This window comes from Elephantulus edwardii, unplaced genomic scaffold (genome assembly GCF_000299155.1).
Source record: "Elephantulus edwardii isolate Elephantulus edwardi_28Jun2011 unplaced genomic scaffold, EleEdw1.0 scaffold00005, whole genome shotgun sequence".
Classification (NCBI taxonomy): Eukaryota; Metazoa; Chordata; class Mammalia; order Macroscelidea; family Macroscelididae; genus Elephantulus; species Elephantulus edwardii.
The window spans coordinates 18379238-18397598 of record NW_006399755.1 but is presented as its reverse complement, the minus strand read 5'-3'; positions in this window follow the sequence as shown (position 1 = coordinate 18397598).

Here is an 18361-nt window from a genome sequence, read left to right as displayed (position 1 = left end):
CCATTAACTCCAGGGTCAACTACAAGTATGATGAAATTGACACTAGTAAATGTTCAAGAAACCTTGATGACACGATGTACCATCAATGCATTTCATAAACATTGTATGTTAACTGAAAGATTGTTAGAATCTACCAACCTTCCATATGAAAAAGATAAAGCAATTTGGAGGTCCTAAAGGACATTTCTACTCTGTCCTATAGGGTCACCATGAGTCTTAATTGACTTGTTGGCAATTGTAGGTATTTTTCTTTTGTAGAGTGGAGGGAGAGCGCAGGAGGGGAAGGCCTTCTATGAGGTGGATTGATTCAGTGACTGGGATAATTGGGATGGGAGTGTCAGAGACAGTGTGATTGGCACAGGACAGAGCAGAGTTTAGGGCTGTTGTACATAGGGTCGCTATGAACTGCAAGCAACTCGACGGCACATAACAACAACAACAGTGTTTGTTTGGGTTTTGGGTTTTGGGTGTTGTTGTTTTTTTTCAGTTGTCAACTACAGCTTATAGCAATCCTGTGACAATGGATCTGATCCCTGCCCTCCCCTTTGATATCCTCACCACCTCTGACATACTTGAGCCCACCATTACACTCACTGTGTCAGTCCATTTCTTTGAGGGCCTTCCTCTCCTTTCCTGACCTTGCTAAGCATGAACACTCTGGTTGCATCTTTTCCCAAGACATATTTATTTGTCCTTTTGGCAATTCATGAGACATTTTCTTACTTAATTCTGTTGTTGTTATGTGCTCTCAAGTCATCTGAAGAGACTCATAGCGACCCTATGCACAATAGCTCTGAACCCTGCCCTATCCTGAGCCAATCTCACTGTCTCTGACACACCTATCCCTATTACCTCAATTGTAGTGTCAAACCATCTCGTCTGGTGTCTTCATCTCAGTACTATTTACTGAGATTTCGCTATTAACAATCACTGTGCTAGGACTTTATGAGGTAGACATTAAGGTGGTACTTTATGTGTAAGGAAATGGAGCGAATTACTGAGTTCAGGTTGAGACCAGATTTCTCCGACCCCAATGAACTTGCTCTGTTCACACTAGACCTTGCTACTAAATAGCACTGACACATTAGAGCCTTAGTTGAGCCTCACAATCTCCTTGTCACTCAGGCCTTGTTATCTTTCCATTTTGTTTTTGGAATTCAACTTTGTTTCAATCCCAGAAGTACGTGATCCAAATCTACCAGCTGCTCTATGAAAGAAGGATGAAGAATCTTCTACTGTGGGATTCTTTACCTCTGAAAACCCAATGGAGGGTCAGCTATGAGTCGGTTCTCACTTGACAGCACACAACGACAACAGTACCAGGGTTTTTGCTGTTGTTATGATCACATGCAGGATTGAGGTATTCTGAGTTAGAGAAGGTGTACTGATTTTATAATCAAGTGAATTAAATCTTAGATTTGGTGCTTATAGCTGTGGTGTATGGAGTATGTCTCTTACAAACTGGATTTAGAAGAGGCTGTGGTGCTAGGGAGATATCGCTGATGATGTCTAAAGGATCGATTAACACCCTTGGTACCAGCAGTCAGGAAATAAGGAGAGGCATTCACTGGGAAAATTCGCAGTTAAAAACCTCTCCAAACTATTGAGGAGTAATGATGTCAGTTTGATGACTAAGGTGTGTCTGATTCAAGCCATAGTCTTTCTGATCACTTACTGTGTGCACCTGAGAGCTGGACAATGAATAAGGATGATAGAAGACGAATTGATGCCTTTGTGCTGTGATGCTGGAGAAGAGTACTGAACATCCCATGGTTGGCCAAGAGAGCAAACATATATGTCTTGGAGAGGGTTCAGCCAGAGTGCTCTTTGGAGGCAAGAATAATGAGGCTTCCTTCGTCTCACATACTTAGGATATATTGCTAGGAGAGGCTATCCCTTGGAGAAGGACATGATGAGGGTCAGCAAAGGAGAGGAAGATCCTAAACCAAGTGGATTTACATGATACTGTTGCAATGGCCTTTTGTGTGTCAGAAAATGTGAGGACGGCACAGTATAGAACAGGGCTCAGATCTTTTGTTCATAGCATTGTTTTGAGTTGTACTCCACTCAACGTCACCTAATAACAACAGCAAAGGCTGAATATAGAGAGTACCAGAAAGGTCTACTTGTGTTTTATCATCTATGCAAAGGCATTTGATTTTGTGGATCACAACACATTGTGGCTAATGTTGAGAAAAATAGGAATCCCAGAACACCTGATTGTGCTCATGGGAAACCTATACCTACACCAGGAAGCTGTTGTCCAAACAGAGCAAGGGAACAGTACATGGTACATGATTCAAACTCAAGAAAGGAGTACATCAAGGATATAGCCTTTCTCCATCCTAAAGAAGGGTGACCCAATGGAGTGAGGAAACTACAGAAAAATATCATTGATTTCACATGCAAGCAAGATTCTACTGAAGATTATCCAAAAATGACTGGAACAGCACATCAGCAAAGAACTGCCAGAAGTGCAGGCTAGGTTTAGAAGGGGTCGTGGTACTAGGAATATTGAAGCTAATGGATCTTAGCTGAAAGCAGGGAATACCAGAGGAATGTCTATCTGTGTTTCGTTGACTACGCAAAGGCGTTTGACTGTGTGGACCATAACAACAAACTGTGGCTGACTCTGAGAAGAATGGGAATCCCAGAACACTTGATCATGCTAATGCGAAACCTACTTGGATCAAGAGACAGTCGTCAGAACAGAGCAGGGAAACACTGCATGGCTCAAAATTGGGAAGGGCGTATGACAGGGATGTGTCCTCTCTCCATACCTTTTCAATCTGTGTGCAGAACAGATTATCCGGGAGGCTGGGCTCTATGAGGAGAAATGTGGTATCAGGATTGGTGGAAGATCTATCAACAATGTGTGTTATGCAGATGACACAACCCTGTTTACTGAAACTGAGGAGAACCTGAAATTCTTGCTGCAGAGGGTCAAGGACTGCAGCCTTCAATATGGATTTGAGGCTCAATGTCAAGAAGACAGATTCTCACCACTGGGCCAATTGGCAGCATCAGGATGGATGGTGAAGAGATTGAGATTGTTCACAGCTTTAGGTTGCTTGGCTCCACAGTCAACACTCTCGGCACCAGTAGCCAGGAAATTAAAAGATGTATTGCCATGGGAAAGACTGCTATTAGGGACCTTTCCAAAGTTCTGAAGAGCAATGGTGTCTCTCTGGAGACTAAGGTGCGTCTGATATAGGCCATGGTCTTCACAATCACTTGTTATGCATCAGAGAGTTGGACAATGACTAAGGAGGATAGAAGGAGAATTGATGCCTTGGAGCTGAGGTGCTGGAGAAGAGTATTGAGGGTACAATGGACTGCTAGGAAAACAAACAGATTCATCCTGAAGAGGGTTAAACCGGGCTGCTCCTTGGAGGCAAGGATTCCGAGACTTCATCTAACATACTTTGGACATGTTTAAGGTGGGACTGGTCCTTGGAGAGGGACATCATGCTTGGGATTGATTCAGTGACTGGGGTATTCAGGATGGGTGTGTCAGAGACAGTGCGATTGGCACAGGACAGAGTGGAGTTTAGGGTTGTTGTACATAGGGTCGCTATGAGTCGCAAGCAATTCGACGGCACATAACAACACAGCAACAACAGATGGATCCTGGCTGAAAGCAGAGAACATGAGAGGTACGTCTGTGTTTCATTGACTATGCAAAGGCATTTGACTGTGTGGATCACAACAAACTGTGGCTGACTCTGAGAAGAATGGTAATCCCAGAACAGTTGATTGTATTTATGTGAAACCTATACTTGAACAAGGAGGCAGTCATCAGAACAGAGCAAGGAAACACTGCATGGTTCATGAGGATTATTTACATAATAATCAAACAAATCCATTGTTGCTAAGTCAATGCTGAGACATAACAGCTCCATGTACTGCAGAGTAGAACTACTGCACTGGGTTTTCTTGGATCTATCATCTACACAAATAGGTGTTCAGACCTTTCTTCCATGGTACAACTGAGTGGGTTCAAACCACTAACCTCTAAGTTAGTTAATAGTTGAGTGTATACTGCACCATTGAAGGACACATACGTTAACCACCTGCATATACTAGTCAAACAATAACTAGCCATTTTTCATAGTAATCTATTAACTTAAAAGAAACAATCCAGAATGCCCCCTCTTTGTGTTCATACACACACATTATAGATTTTCCTCCCCCACCCACATGTACACACACACACCATCCTCACTGAAATGAAAACATTTCCCATTAAGATTCAACGACGTCTCACGGGGCCTGCTTCTTGGTCATATAAGGGCTGGCAGGTCCTCTCTGCAGGCTGGAGAGAAGTTTTGTTTCCCCAGCTGCACTCGCAGGGGAATACTCTGCAGGCCCAGCATTGTGAACCTGTTTGGCTTGGCTCAGAGGCCTGTCAGCACTTTCAGGAAGTGAAGTCAGAGAAAAGCAGGCTTTCAAATACAGCCAGCTGCGCACAAATGCCCAGGCAGTGAAGTGCCTTGTCCAGGCAGGGTGTTTATCAGCTTGGGTTGCCCTGGGGTTTATCAATGCCTCTGAGGATGGGTCTTGTCAGAAAAAGGAAAATGCAATCCACAGCACCTACCCAAGAATGATGAGTTCAATAGAAAAGTGATCAGAGGACCATACAAGGGTCATCTCAGCCAGCCTTGGGCAGGGGAATGACTACACCTGGGCTCTCCAACCTTTCTGAGTAAAGATGTTAATACTTATCACTCTAGAGTCTTGAAGTCAAGGTGTTTGGTAGGGAGAGAACGAGAGCTATGAGGTATAATAAATTAGAAGAGTTGAGGAAAGAAAGGACAGAAACTGGAGGTGAAGTACCTGAGTTGATATGGAAACCTGAGAAAGGAACATCCGTCTCTTCTATGTTCCCTTACCAAGGAAACAATATAGCAACTTATACCTGAGCTCTAATTCCCACTCCATCATCTAGCACAGGACATTTAATCTCCCTAAGTCACGGTGCCCCACCCACCTGTCAGTCTGTTTTACCTGTGGTGGTTGGTTTGTTACTGTGATATTGGGTGCTTTGCCATGGATACCTCCAATACCAGTAGGATCCCTCAAGGTGGGCAGATTTCACGAGAGTCTGCAGACTAAGGCAGACAAGAAAATAATTTTCAGAAATTAACCAGTGGAAATCCTGTGGGGTCACAACAGAATATTACCTGAGAAAGTACTAGAAGATGAGCCTCTGGGTTGGAAGGCACTCAAAACATGCAGAGACCACAATGATAAGCTGGAGCATAGCAACGATCATCGCAATGTTGCAGACAGGGTAGCATTTTGCTCTGTTACATATGAGGTCACTATGATGAAGCTGACTTGATAACAACCAACAACAGATTCCAGTTTCATGACTATAGAAGTGAACTAATACCTATCCCCTTAGGGTTGTTGTAAGGGTGGAGCAGTAGGTTATATGTTGCTGTGCTAGTCATAAGGTGAGTGGATTGAATCCCCCAGCTACTACATGAGAGAAAGATGAGGCACCCTATTTCCATTAAGATTCACAGTCTTGGTCAGTTTGGTGTTTCCTTAAAAAGCTGAACATAAAGATTCTATATGACCCAGCTATTCCACTGCTTGGACTATTCTCTGAGAAAATAAGAACTGAGGCACAAATGGAGACTTGTACACCAATGTTCATAGCAGTGTTATTTACCATTGTAAGAACATGAAAACAGCCCAAATGTCTAACCACAATTGAATGGATTGAGAAATTATGATGCATTCACATACCACACAGCACACAGGAGCGATGATTTTGTCAATTATTACATAACTTGGGAGGAACTGTAAAGCATTATTCTCAGTGAGCTAACTCAGTCTCGTAAGGACAAATACTGTGTAGGACAATTATTGTAGCATGTGTATGAGGATCCAAGGTGAGGAGGATAGGTGCAGAGGGATGCATATAGGTGGGGTGTGGTTAATCATAGGGTCGCATACTTTGATGGATGGAGCGACGGATGAGAAAAGAAAATGGGAAAGATCTGGTGTGAACAACTGTGTATGCGAACTTTGTAAGTAAACCAGTAATAAATAAAAAAAGACTTTTGTAAAAAAATATTTACAGCCTTGGAAACTTGATGGAGGGTTGTCATGAGTTAGAATGGAAGTAATGGCCATAGGTTTTTAGGAGGTGAAAGGAAAAGAAGCATGCACAAATAAAAGGTGTATCAGAATTCCACAGTTCTACAAGTAACAAAAAAAAAAGTTCAACTAAAATAGGAATATTATTGAAATACAATTGAAGAGCCTTCAGCTTGAAAGATGCCATCAAGCTTTGTTTTATCACCATCTCTTAGCTTGACCTGCAAAGAGTTAGATTCATCTTTGATCTCCCTCTCATGCCTAATAGCTTCTGCCTCTTTGTCCACAGGAGGAAGAAAATGGCTATCGCAGTTCCTCACATGCCCCAGGTTTGTGCTTTATTGGTCTGCCTGGGTCCATAGCTAATCCGAGCCCACAGAGAGTTGAAGAATCTTCAGAAAGAACTTTGAAATGCCAAGAAACCCATCAAGCATATCAACTTCCATTCTGTGTTTTCTTCCATGCACTGGTTCATTTGAATGCATCAGCCCCAGGAATTTCTGCATCAGTATCTCCCCAATTCACTGGTTGATGTAGTAAAAGTGGAAGAGAGAACTGAATAGACGTTTTCATGACTAAATCTCTACAAGGAGAGGCCAATGTAGGGCAAGAAAAATGAATTTTTCCCTCCCCTCAAAGAATTCAAGGTCTTATACCTGAGAGAAAGGATGTAAGAAAGAATTCTAAAAATCTCCACTAATGAGAACTGGTTAGAGACATGAGAAGTGAATGATAAATCAGTGTTGCAAGTATGAAGAAGTTAATGAGTATCTACAGATTTGACGACAACGAACAAGTTTCAGTTTCATAACCATAAAGTGGAGCTAATGCCTACCCCCCCTGCAGGGTTGCTGTCAGGGCAGGTGATGTGATGGACATGATAGTCCCAGCAAAGAGCTCGAGCATTTCAATAATCATGAAGGTGGCAACAGACTATTCTCCAGGGGTCTGATACTAGATTGCCACTAATAGTAACAATTTTATTGCTTAACACAGCTCTATGAAGAAGCATGATGGGCAGTTTCTTGTTATGTGCTTGTGTGTTGAGTTGAGCTCCTAGCAACACCAGATGACACAGTAGGACTGGCCCATGGCGGTTTCTAGGCTGTGACCTTTATGGCAGCAGATTGCCGAGTCTTTATCCAGTGGAGCCTTACAGCCACCAGCCAAGTGCTTCACTCTTGCACCACCATGATTTGTTAGTTCTTGGCATAAATTGCCTTAAAATCTTGATGAGGCTGAATTGTCATCACTTTCCCAGAAGACAGAGAGCTCCATTTATTCATGCGCTATTGATCGAATGCCTCTTCTGTGCTAGAAACCCAATAAGCATGTTAGATAACATGCTATAGAAGATACAGACCCTGATATCAAAAGCATTCAAAAGACTAATCACTGTGACAGAGGCAAACACAATCATCAATGGGTGCAGACTCCCCATCTAAGGGAATTCACCTCCACTGAGGAGGCGATTTTGGAATTGAACCTTGGTGGGGAGTGAGGAAAAGATTGATAGAAAAACAAGATGATGGTCTTCCAAGCAGAGGGGACTGCGGGGGGGGGGTGGGGGAAGCAAGTCGAACTCGGAAGACCAACATATTCATGAACAAGATAGATGGAGTTTCTGCCTCTCTGACAATTACTATCAAGTGAGGTAAAGAGATATTAAAGGGGTGAATGATTGAAGTGGTCAAGCCAGCACTTGGGAGAATGCAGCAAGAAAAAAAAGTAGTGTCACTGGAAGGTTACAGTTAGAGTACCAGGGTGTTCAGTGAGGGGTCCAGGAGGGCCTTGCCTCAATCTCAGAATTAAGAAAAGCCTCCCCAAGGAACTGACCTTTGTGCTAAGTTGTATGAACTGCTCAGGCAGGGCCTAGAGGGTGGGGTGTAAACGCATTCCAGTCTGCAGGAAGAGCACGCTAGGAATTCTGCACGAGAGTCCCTGTGCTTAGGGACCCAGGGATCCCTGCCGGGGAGAAGCAGAAGAGAGGAGACCAGAGACTGGTGGGTCTAGATCACCGGCAGCTGAGAGCACCCCTGACCTACTCAGACCTTCCAGTCTTCATCTGAGAAGTTAGATAACAGAAAGCAAAGCCCGGACTGTTGATAATGATCATACCAGTTGGTTGGGAGCCCAGAAACTCTGATCCCAGACCATGAATGACACATGGGCCATGTTAACTGTTTATGGAGCTCTTGGGATGGGCCCCAACCCCTTGACAAGTGTCTTCTGCTTTACTTTAGTAAACTGGTTTAAACTACTCTCTCAGATAGCTGTCAAAGGTCTGTTTCTAGGGGAGGAAACAGAGAGGAGGTGAAGAAGCGGAATATGACACTAAAAAAAACAGCCAAGCTGCTCTTGATGAGTACATCCAACTCCTCTGGAGAAGAAAGCCAAAAACATTAACTAAGAAAACAAAAGTGTAATAGTCCACCAACTCAGCGGTACCACCCTCACTCACAGGTTTACAAGGAATGTTCTGTCTCTTCCTTAACATGAAGGTGAATGGGGAACTACAGGGGCCTTTTTATTTTCCATCTCATCTGTATCTGGGCTTTATGCCTCTGTTATTTAGAGTTCTATTTCACATGAAAGGCATCTAAAAACTACGTTCAGCCAAGCCGTTTGGATTTAAAAACACACCGACAGAAACCTGGAAGGAGTCAGGATTCTCCCTAATATATAAAATATTGCAGCCAGCGCCAACTTGCGAGGCTGCACTATGTTTTGTAAAGAGAACAGGCCGTACTGTGAAAATGGATGAGTAAAGTTCACCGTTGTGACTTGTTTCAAGGTCTGGAGGCCAGGCCTGATTTTGATCTGACTGATCTGGGTCTCCAAACGTGGGTTATTACAGTGCAGAGACTCAGCGAGGCAGCTCGCTCTCCAGGCACAGACGTTCCTTTGAAGACTTCTTTCCAGGTCTTAAGTGAGATTTGGTGTCCATTGTGGAATCACAGTAATGAGCCCAAAACCAATGTTTTTCTTTACACCAGCAAATCAGTCAGTCCCTCTGTTTGCTCAGGTGTGTGACTGGGTGCCCCGTGCCCCAATCTCTATGCAATAACAAAATAAATATTTTTAGAAGGAAGAAAGTATTAAAGAAGGAATGTCACAACTGGTAGTATGAGGAGGGGACTCTGGGTTCTTTACATTAAAATAATTTATTTTCTATGTGTTCATTTTAAGTGATCATTTTCTAGCCCGTGAAGGGGAAAAAAAACGTTTGCTGATTAAGTGGCCAGATTTAGCCAGTTAATTGCTGGATGAATCAGTGTCTATGGAGTGCCTTCGAGGATTTTACACTGTGCCGGTAGATGGCGCCAATGCGCAGACGCAGAGCTCCCTGCTTGCCAGTGTGAAGGGTTAGAGGAAACCCAGCCAACAAACTGGGATCAGACAGAAGTATGGGCGTCCTCCGCCTTCTTAGGAGACCAAGCATAAGCACATTCTTTATGAAGTGGGGAACATATGCGCTGGAAGTGTCTTTGCTCCACCCGCCAGAGGCCAGGAAGCGATCACCAGACGCTGTTTACAGGACAGCTCTTATTTCAGGAATGAAGAATAAGGCCCAGCAGGTAGGGAGGCTTTGGGAACTAGCACCGCATTTCCAAGAAGCCCACGCTGAGACGGAGAGGTGAAGGGCTCTGCTCAGGGAACTCACTGGATACTGAGACAATGGAGGCTCAGGTGGTCAGAATAAACCCGTCTGCGTTACCAGGGACACCACTTTGGCATGCTGAGGAAGGCTGGGCAGAACTGAGTTTAAAAATAATAATTCTGGACAGGTGATTTTGGGCAAGCCTCTTTGAGCACATATAGAAGTTGTTATGTACCATCTAGTCTGAAACTAGACTCAAATCTGACCCTCCAGCGGAAGTCCAGAGGCTGTACGTCTCCCTGGAGGAAATTGCTCATCGTCCTCCCTTGGAGGACCTAGTGCATTTGAACCACTTGTCTTTAGGTTGGTAGCGCAACTCCTTACCATTAGGCCACTGCCACCAGAGCCTCCTTCCCACAGTACTGATGTAATAACAATTGTAAAGGGGAAAAGAAGAGCTAGCTCATTTATAAGCAATGCTTAGCGCGGTATTTAGTAACTCTTCCAATCGTGTTGTTAAACTCATTTATGTAGAAATTTATAACCAGTCCAGGTAGAAAAAGACCTCCCTTTCATTTGTGCCTCTAGGTACCTAATTCATGCTGACAACCAATGGGCTTACCACAGCGTTTCACATTTTATTTGGTTAGATGGGTCACTGCACTGGGCACTTCTAGAGTCAGGCCTATGCTGTCAAGTTCTCTTTACAACCCCAGTACCTATCACGGTCCCTGGAATCTAACATCTGTTGAATATACGAGTTTTTCTTGTGAACAAGTTGTTCCAACCCACAGAACTGAGTGATTCAGATATGGTATTGTGACTACATCTCACCCCCCCACACACACCCCGCCCCTTCACTTACTAAGCAAAGAACCCAGAAAATACTACAAAGCCGTGATGAAAATTAATTTTGAATTCTGTGCGTTAGCCAAAGACCAAATAAGAGCCAGATGTAAAGCAGCCATTTTCAGTATTGGCCAACTCAGTCAGCCAAGGCCCAAAATAAATTCTAAGACTCAATTGCAACATTAGAAGAAATTCTGCGATTATAGTGATATGGTTTATGACTTGAGCATTCTAATCTATGCTGAAAGGAGGAAAGAAACCTAGACAGAAGTAAATGATGGAAAGTTAATAGGGATAGGGACGTGAAGGGTGGCTAATAGAAAGGAAGAGGTAGATAGAAAGGGGAAACATTAGGAAAGGAAGAAAAAAAAAATAACCAAACACCACAGAACTTGCTAATTTAATTGCCATCTGACTGGGGCAATTTACTTAACTATTGACTCAAGTCTCTTCATCCACAGAATGAAGCATAGTAGTCAGAATATGTTTATCTGTGCTGTACAAACAAGTGTCTGAGATCTCAGTGACTTGGAAAAACAAATGTTAATTTCTCACTCTAAGGCAGGCAGTGGGAGTCCTTCTACACTTAGGAATCTATTTGGTGATTGTCATGTCACCATATGACTTGTAGAGTCATTGTGATGGGACAAGCTGGAGAAGACACACTGGCTCTGAAATCCGTCCGCCAAAAATGGCATATTCTTTTCCGTTACATGGCCTAAAGCCATGTCTAAAAAGAAGCAAGCAAGGCGGCTCCACAGTCATCCGGGCATGGAATCCTCCTGTGATTCTGCTGTACCACAATTTGCATGTGCCCTTGATTGTCATGGTCACAAGTTATCTCTGTCATGTCTACAGTCTAGGCTAGAGGAAAGAGGAAATATCAGGGAAAGGAAGAAAGAGACAGAGAGAAGAAAGATGTTTATTCTGATTTAGGAAGCTCTGGTGGCCTGGTGGGTAAGGAATTGTGCTGCCAACCCAAAGGCAGGCAGTTCAAATTCACTGGCTGTTCCAAGGGAGAAAGATGGGTAACGTCATCCCATGCGACTTACAGCCTCGGAAAACCCACTACTGGGTCGGTTACGAGTTGGTTCCAATCCAGCAGCTCATAACAACATCCTGCTTTTTTCAAGAGCTCACTAGCAGCTTTCGGATTTGTTTGACTCCACCTAGTTATAGAAGGGCTGGTAAATGTAGTCTTTAACATCTGTGAATCAGAAAAGGGGTAATTGCTGCTGGACAGTCAACTGGCAGGAGCTCAAGGAGTATAGTGGTTAGTGTTGCCCTTCAGCCATTCAAACCCATCAAGTTCTCTGTGGAAGGAATATGGGAGTCTTGGTAAGAATTTGCAATCTCAGAAACCCAGTGGTGCTGTCTACTCAGGCCTTCAGAATCATTACAAGTCAGAAGTCAGAATCAACTCTACAGCAGTGAGTTTGAGACAATTAGCAGTTTATATCACAACAATCTAAGAGCTGGACAATTAATAAGGATGACAGAAAAAGAACTGACACCTTGGAGCTGTGGTGTTGGAGAAGAGCACTGAACATCCCATGGCCGGTCAAGAGAACAAACAGATATGTTTTGGACAGGGTGAAGCTGGAGTGCTCTTTGGAGGCAAGAATGATGAGGCTTTATCTCATATGCCTTGGGCATGTTGTTAGAAGGGGGTATTCCTTGGAGAAGGACATGATGCTGGGAATGGTGGAGAGTCAGCAAAGGAGAGAAAAATCTTCAACCAGGTGGACTGACATGATGACTGCTGCAATGGTCTCTTATGTGTTAGGAAGTGTGAGGATGGCACAGGATAGAACAGGGTTCTGATCTTTTGTTCATAGCCTTGCTATGAGTTGTACTCAACTCAAGGGGACCTAACAACAACAACAACACAATAGTACATAGAACATGAGGTTGTGGTCAGTACTTTATAAAAGTAAAGAGCTTTGCACAGGAACTGATAATGTTAAGTACCAAATAAATGCTAAATATTGTCATCACTCCTTTTTATTAACTAGGTCATCACTTAGTAAATTTGTCATTGGTGGCAGCACCTCTGACATCTTTTAAGAAAGTGGAGCAAGTCTCAGAGTGAAGAGGACTTGGAAGAAAGAAGGTAGGACACAAGAATCTTAGCTTCTAGCTTGCAGAATATAATTATTGGACACTGATTCTGACTTATGGGTTAATAAAAATGTCCAATAGAGTTTTCTTGATTGTAATATCACCAGATCTGTCTCCAGCAGAGCAGTGAGATCTGTTTGAACTATTTTTTTTTTGGTTAACAGTTGAGGTCATTGTTTTTGTGTTGTTGTTTCTCTTAGGTGCCATACATGATAATGGAGGAAGAAGTTGAAGCTGCACTAAAGGCATTAGAATAAGGCCTCAGGAATTGATGGGATACCAACTGATATGTTTCAACTAACAGATGCAGCCCTGGATGTACTCACCAGTTGATGCCAGAAAATTTGGAGGACAGCTACCTGGTCAACTGACTAAAATGGTCAGATTCATGTTTGTTCCCATTCCTAAGAAAGGTGACCCAACAGAATGTGGAAATTATAGAACAATATAATTACTATCATGTTTAAGCAAAATATTGCTTAAGAACATCCTAAGTCATTATCCAGCTCTCTGATGCCGAACAAGTAACTGCAAAGACTATGACCTGCATCAGGTACACCTTAGTCTCTAGACTAACATCATTGCTCTTAGCACTTTGAAGAGGTCCCTGACAGCAGACTCCCCCAATGCAATTCATCTTTTGATTTCCTGACTGATGTTGCCAAAAGTGTTGATTGTGTGGCTGAGCAAGCTGAAATTGTTAACAAGCTCAAATTATTTTTTCATCCACCATGGTTCTGTCAATTGGCCCTGATGTTAAGTTTCAATTCATATTGAAGACTACAGTCCTTGACCTTCTAAAACAAATGCTTCAGGTCCTCCTAAGTTTCGGTAAACAAGGCTGTATATCATGAGCTTAATGCAGGTTGTTCATGAATCGTCCTCCGATCCTGATGCCACACTCCTGCTCATAAAGTCCAGCCTCTCAAATGATCTTCTCCGCATACAGATTGAAAAGGTATAGAGATAAGATACATCCCTGATGCACTCCCTTCCTAATTTTGAACCATGAGCACAGTTAAATGCTCTGAGACTCCTATTCCTTTTAATGTCATCAACAAATTCTTTTGATCTGCACAGTCAAATGCCTTTGCATAGTCAATAAAGCACAAATAGACATTCTTCTGTTACTTACTTTCAGCCAGGATCCATCTGACATCAACAATGATATCCCTAGAGCCATGCCCTCTTCTAAATCCTTCTTGAATTTTGACAGTTCCCTCTCTATGTACTGTCCTAGCTGTTTTTGAATGATCTTCAGCAGTATTTTGCTAGCATGTGATATTAATGGCATTGTTTGATAGTTTTCATGTTCAGTAGGATCACCCTTCTTGGGAATAGGAACAATATTCCAATCTGTTGGGCAGACAGCTGTCCTCTGAATTTCCCAGCATAGACTGGTAAGTGCATTCAAGGCTGCATCTGTTAATTGAAACAAGTCAATTGGTATCCCATCAATTCCTGGGGCCTTATTTTTTGCCAATACTGTAACTGCAGCTTCCACTTCCTCCTTCATTGCCATTGGCTCCTGTTCATAAGTACTTCCTGAATTTTTTCAGTGTCAATCAGGTTTTTTTGGTACTGAGATTCTGTGTATTCCCATCACCATCTTTTGATGCTTTCTGGGTCATTCACGATATTGCCTATAGCATTTTTCAGTATTGTGACATGAGTCTTAAATTTGTTTTTTAGTTCTCTCAGCTTAAGAAATGCAGAGCAAGTTCTTCTCTTTTTATTCTCCAATTCCAGCTCTCTGCACAGTCCATTATAATACTTCGCTTTGTCCTCTTGAGCTGTCCTTTGAAATCTGTTCAGTTCTTTCACTTCGACATGATTTCCTTTAGTTTTGGCTTCTTGATGTTCCAGTGCAATTGTTAGACTCTCTTTTGACATCTATTTCTGCTTTTTCTTTCTCTTTTGTTTTTGTAATGACTTTTGCTTTCTTCATGTATGAGATATCCTTCATATCATTCCACAACTCATCTGGTTTTCTATCATTGGTGTTCAAACCGTCAAAACTATTCCTAAAATGAGCTTTAAATTCAAATGGAACTTATTCAAGATCATATCTTGGTTCCTGTGGACTTTTAAAAAATTTTCTTTGGCCCAATTTGAACTTTCATGTGAGTAATTGATTGTTTGAGCAACAATCCATCCCTGGCCTAGTGTTGACTATTAATACTGATCTTCTCCAACAATTTTTTCCACAGATGTAGTCAATTTTATTCCTATGCAGCCCATCAGGTGAGATCCTTGAGTAAAGTTATTGTTTGTGTCTTCTAAAAAAGATATTTGCAATGAGTAAGTCATTACCACCACCCAGAGACACCTAATGTGTCTAGGGCTGGTCTAATGTATATGTTCCATAATCAGAAATTATTCTAGCCTCATTTCTATCATCAAGCCCATATTTCCTAACTACTATTCCTTCTTCACTGTTTCCAACTTTTATATTCCAGTCACCAATTATCATTTATTTATCTTGATTGCATATTGGATCAATTTCGGACTGCAAGATTTGGTAAAAATTCTCAAATTCTTTCTCTTTGGCTCTAGATGTAGGAGTGTATATTTGACTAATAGTTGCGTCAATGGGTCTTCCCTTTATGCGTATGGATATTATCCTATTGCTCACAACATTGCATTTCAGGATAGAACTTGAAATTTACTTTTTTGCTATGAACACAACACTATTCTTCTGGTTTTCATTCCCTGCATAGTATAGCGTATGTTTATCTGATTCAAGGTGGCCATAGCTGATTTATGTCATCTTACTAATGCCTACTATGTTGATATTCACGCATTCCGTTTCATTTTTAACAACTTCCAGTTTTCCTACATTCAAGCTATGTGCATCCCATGTTCCAATTATTAAACAATGTTTGTCATTGTTTTTCCTCTTTTCAACTAACTTCCAATCTGGGCCCTACTATGTCACTACTATAACTATCTGCATTCCTCTAGTGCTCATAGATTTTCTTCTGAAAACATTCTCAATTTGGGGGTGCAAGTCTCCGACATTTCTGATAAACTTGGTGCTGAGGCTGGAAATTTAGAATGGAAACAATAGAGATAATATATAAATTATGTTTTAGGTAATTTTACAATCCTGACAAAATTTAATTTTGTTGTTTGTTTAGCTTAATTTCCATTTTAAAATTATCATTTTATTAATTTTAAAAATTGTTAGTACCTTCATTATCCATGCTCCTTCCTCCATCCTGCCATCTGAAATTTGCAGGTCTCCAACTTGAACCATGGATGCAGCTATTCTGCTTCATAAAGGCAGAATTCTCCAAGTGCAGGACAATGAAAGGGAAGGCTCATAGATCTGATTATGGAACATACATTATACCAGCCCTGGACTACATTAGGAGTCCCTGGGTCATGGCAATGGCTAGGTAGTCAACTACTATCTGACAGCCTGGCAATTTGATCTCACCCTAAGATGCCTCAGAGGATTGGCCTATCCATCTGCTTTCAACAGCTGTGAAAACATTGTGGATCACAGTTCCACACTGCAGCACATGGGGTCATCATAAGTTAGAACACATTTGAAGGAATCCAAACTGGCTGGCTCTGGTATCATCCTAGATTTTCATGTGAAGACAAAGAAAACCTCACCTATGCCAGCCACTCTTGTTTGTTGTTGCTGTTATGTGTCTTTGAGTCCTACCCTATTCAGAGCTGACCCTCCATCAGGTGTTCAGAGGCAGTAAATCACAGGGGAAGAGATTGCGCATCATTCTGTGAAGTGACTGGTGGATTTGAACCATGTGCCTTTGGGATTGCAACACAGCTTCTTACCATTAGGTTACTAGCTTATCAACCAATTGCCCTCTAGTTGGAACTGACTCATAGCAGACCTTCAAGAGAGTTCCTGAGAATGTAAGTCACATGACAGAAAATTGCCCATCTTTCTCCAGTGGAGCATTTGGTGGATTCAAATCACTAGAGAGGATGCAGCTTTGGATTGCAGTGTGACTTCCAATTGCCTAGACTATCAGAGCTCCATTATAGTTGACCCCAATTCTAACAAATTCACCAAAGTTAACCAGTAACCAACAAGCTTCCCAGAGTTTTCTCTGGTTTACAGTGATTCCACGTGCCTCGGAGTAGAACAGTACTCTATAAAGGGTCTTCAGTGGATGGTTTTTTAGAAGTAGGTCACCAGGTCTTTCTTTTAAGGTGCTCTTGGGTGAACTCGAATATTCAGCCTTTCAGTTAGCAGCTAAGCCTGTTAGCCATTTGTTCCACCCAGGGGTCCCCTAGCCAACATTAATAAAAAACCAAAACTGAGAGCTGTCAAGCAAATTCTACTCTAGCAACCCATGTACTATAGAGTGGAACTATTTCATAGAGATTTTTCGCTTGTAATCTTTGATACCAATTGCTCTATGATACTACTGGATAGGTTTGAACTTCCAACCTTTAAGTTAATAGTTGAGCAAAAACCATTTGTCAGTCAGGGACCTCCAAAGTTATTCCACCAATAAGTGATAGAGTCTTGATTTTTCAAATCTCTTCCACGTCCTACACAAGCATCTAAGCAAGAAAGGTTCCCAGGGTCCAAAATTTAAGGAAGCACTAATTCTCAGGTGCATCCAAGTGCTGACCCTCCTCTTGTATGACACTAAGAGTAAGTGCCTGTCTTGCCTTAACCTGGAGTTGACTGTCCACTCGCTGACTGTCCACTCACTGCTGTACCTTGCTCCTTTAGCCACATCGGACTGACAGGACAAGCTCTAAAACGGTACTAACCCTCTGCCACGTCATCATCATCATGAGACAATAACTAAATAGTAATCTTACTCAGAAATTTTAAAAAAAATACCACCTTTGACAGTAATAATGAGATGGAAGATTAAAAACTTTTCTGAAGTCTCCATTCCATAGCCCCCTGCTATTTTGAGACCTAACTTTTATCATTCCCTGGCATGGGAGTGAATAGCCTTTCTGAAATAACTGGCCCTCCCATCCGCTTTCCAAGCAGGCAGTCTTGTTTATATATCATTTCTCCCGGATGAATCACTTGTCGCAAGAGGACAGCTTCCACTTATCCATGAGAAACATTCAAAACAATCCTTTCTGCTCGGCATAAAATCTCAGGAGTAACAATAGACTTTCAAAATAAGGCTGCTATTTGTCAGCCTCTCAAAGTCAGGAACAAAATGAAAGTAACTACGTGCCATTCCAATCCGTTTGAAAGAAGCGGGGCGGGGGGGGGGGGGGGAATAGACAAAGACTTTCCTGCCATCACTTAGGTTTTGAGCTCTCCCACCGTCCACCTTCTTCAAAATTGGCTTTTATATTACGCCTCTTGCGGAAACCTCTCAGATTTCCTTTGCTCCTAATTTCAGGGTGCTGTTTTCACAGGAAGCTTCCTGGGATCTGTGCAGAGTCATCATGGGGGAAAGCAGAGGACCGATTTGGGGGCCAGGGTTTAGCTGTCATTTGCGTCTTAGGGAATTAGTCTCAAATGAAAAGTTAGGGGAAATGTAGAATCACAAATCTATGAAGTTCTGCCCAAAGAACTTTCAAAGAAATACATGTTCTGAAGACCTTGCCAAACTTTCAGAAATAGAGGAAGAAAAAGTGAAGGGACCAGAAAAGGAAACAAATGGCCAGCTGGGGTTTATGAATATCATTGGCTCAAGGTTCAAAATTGGGAAGGTGGTC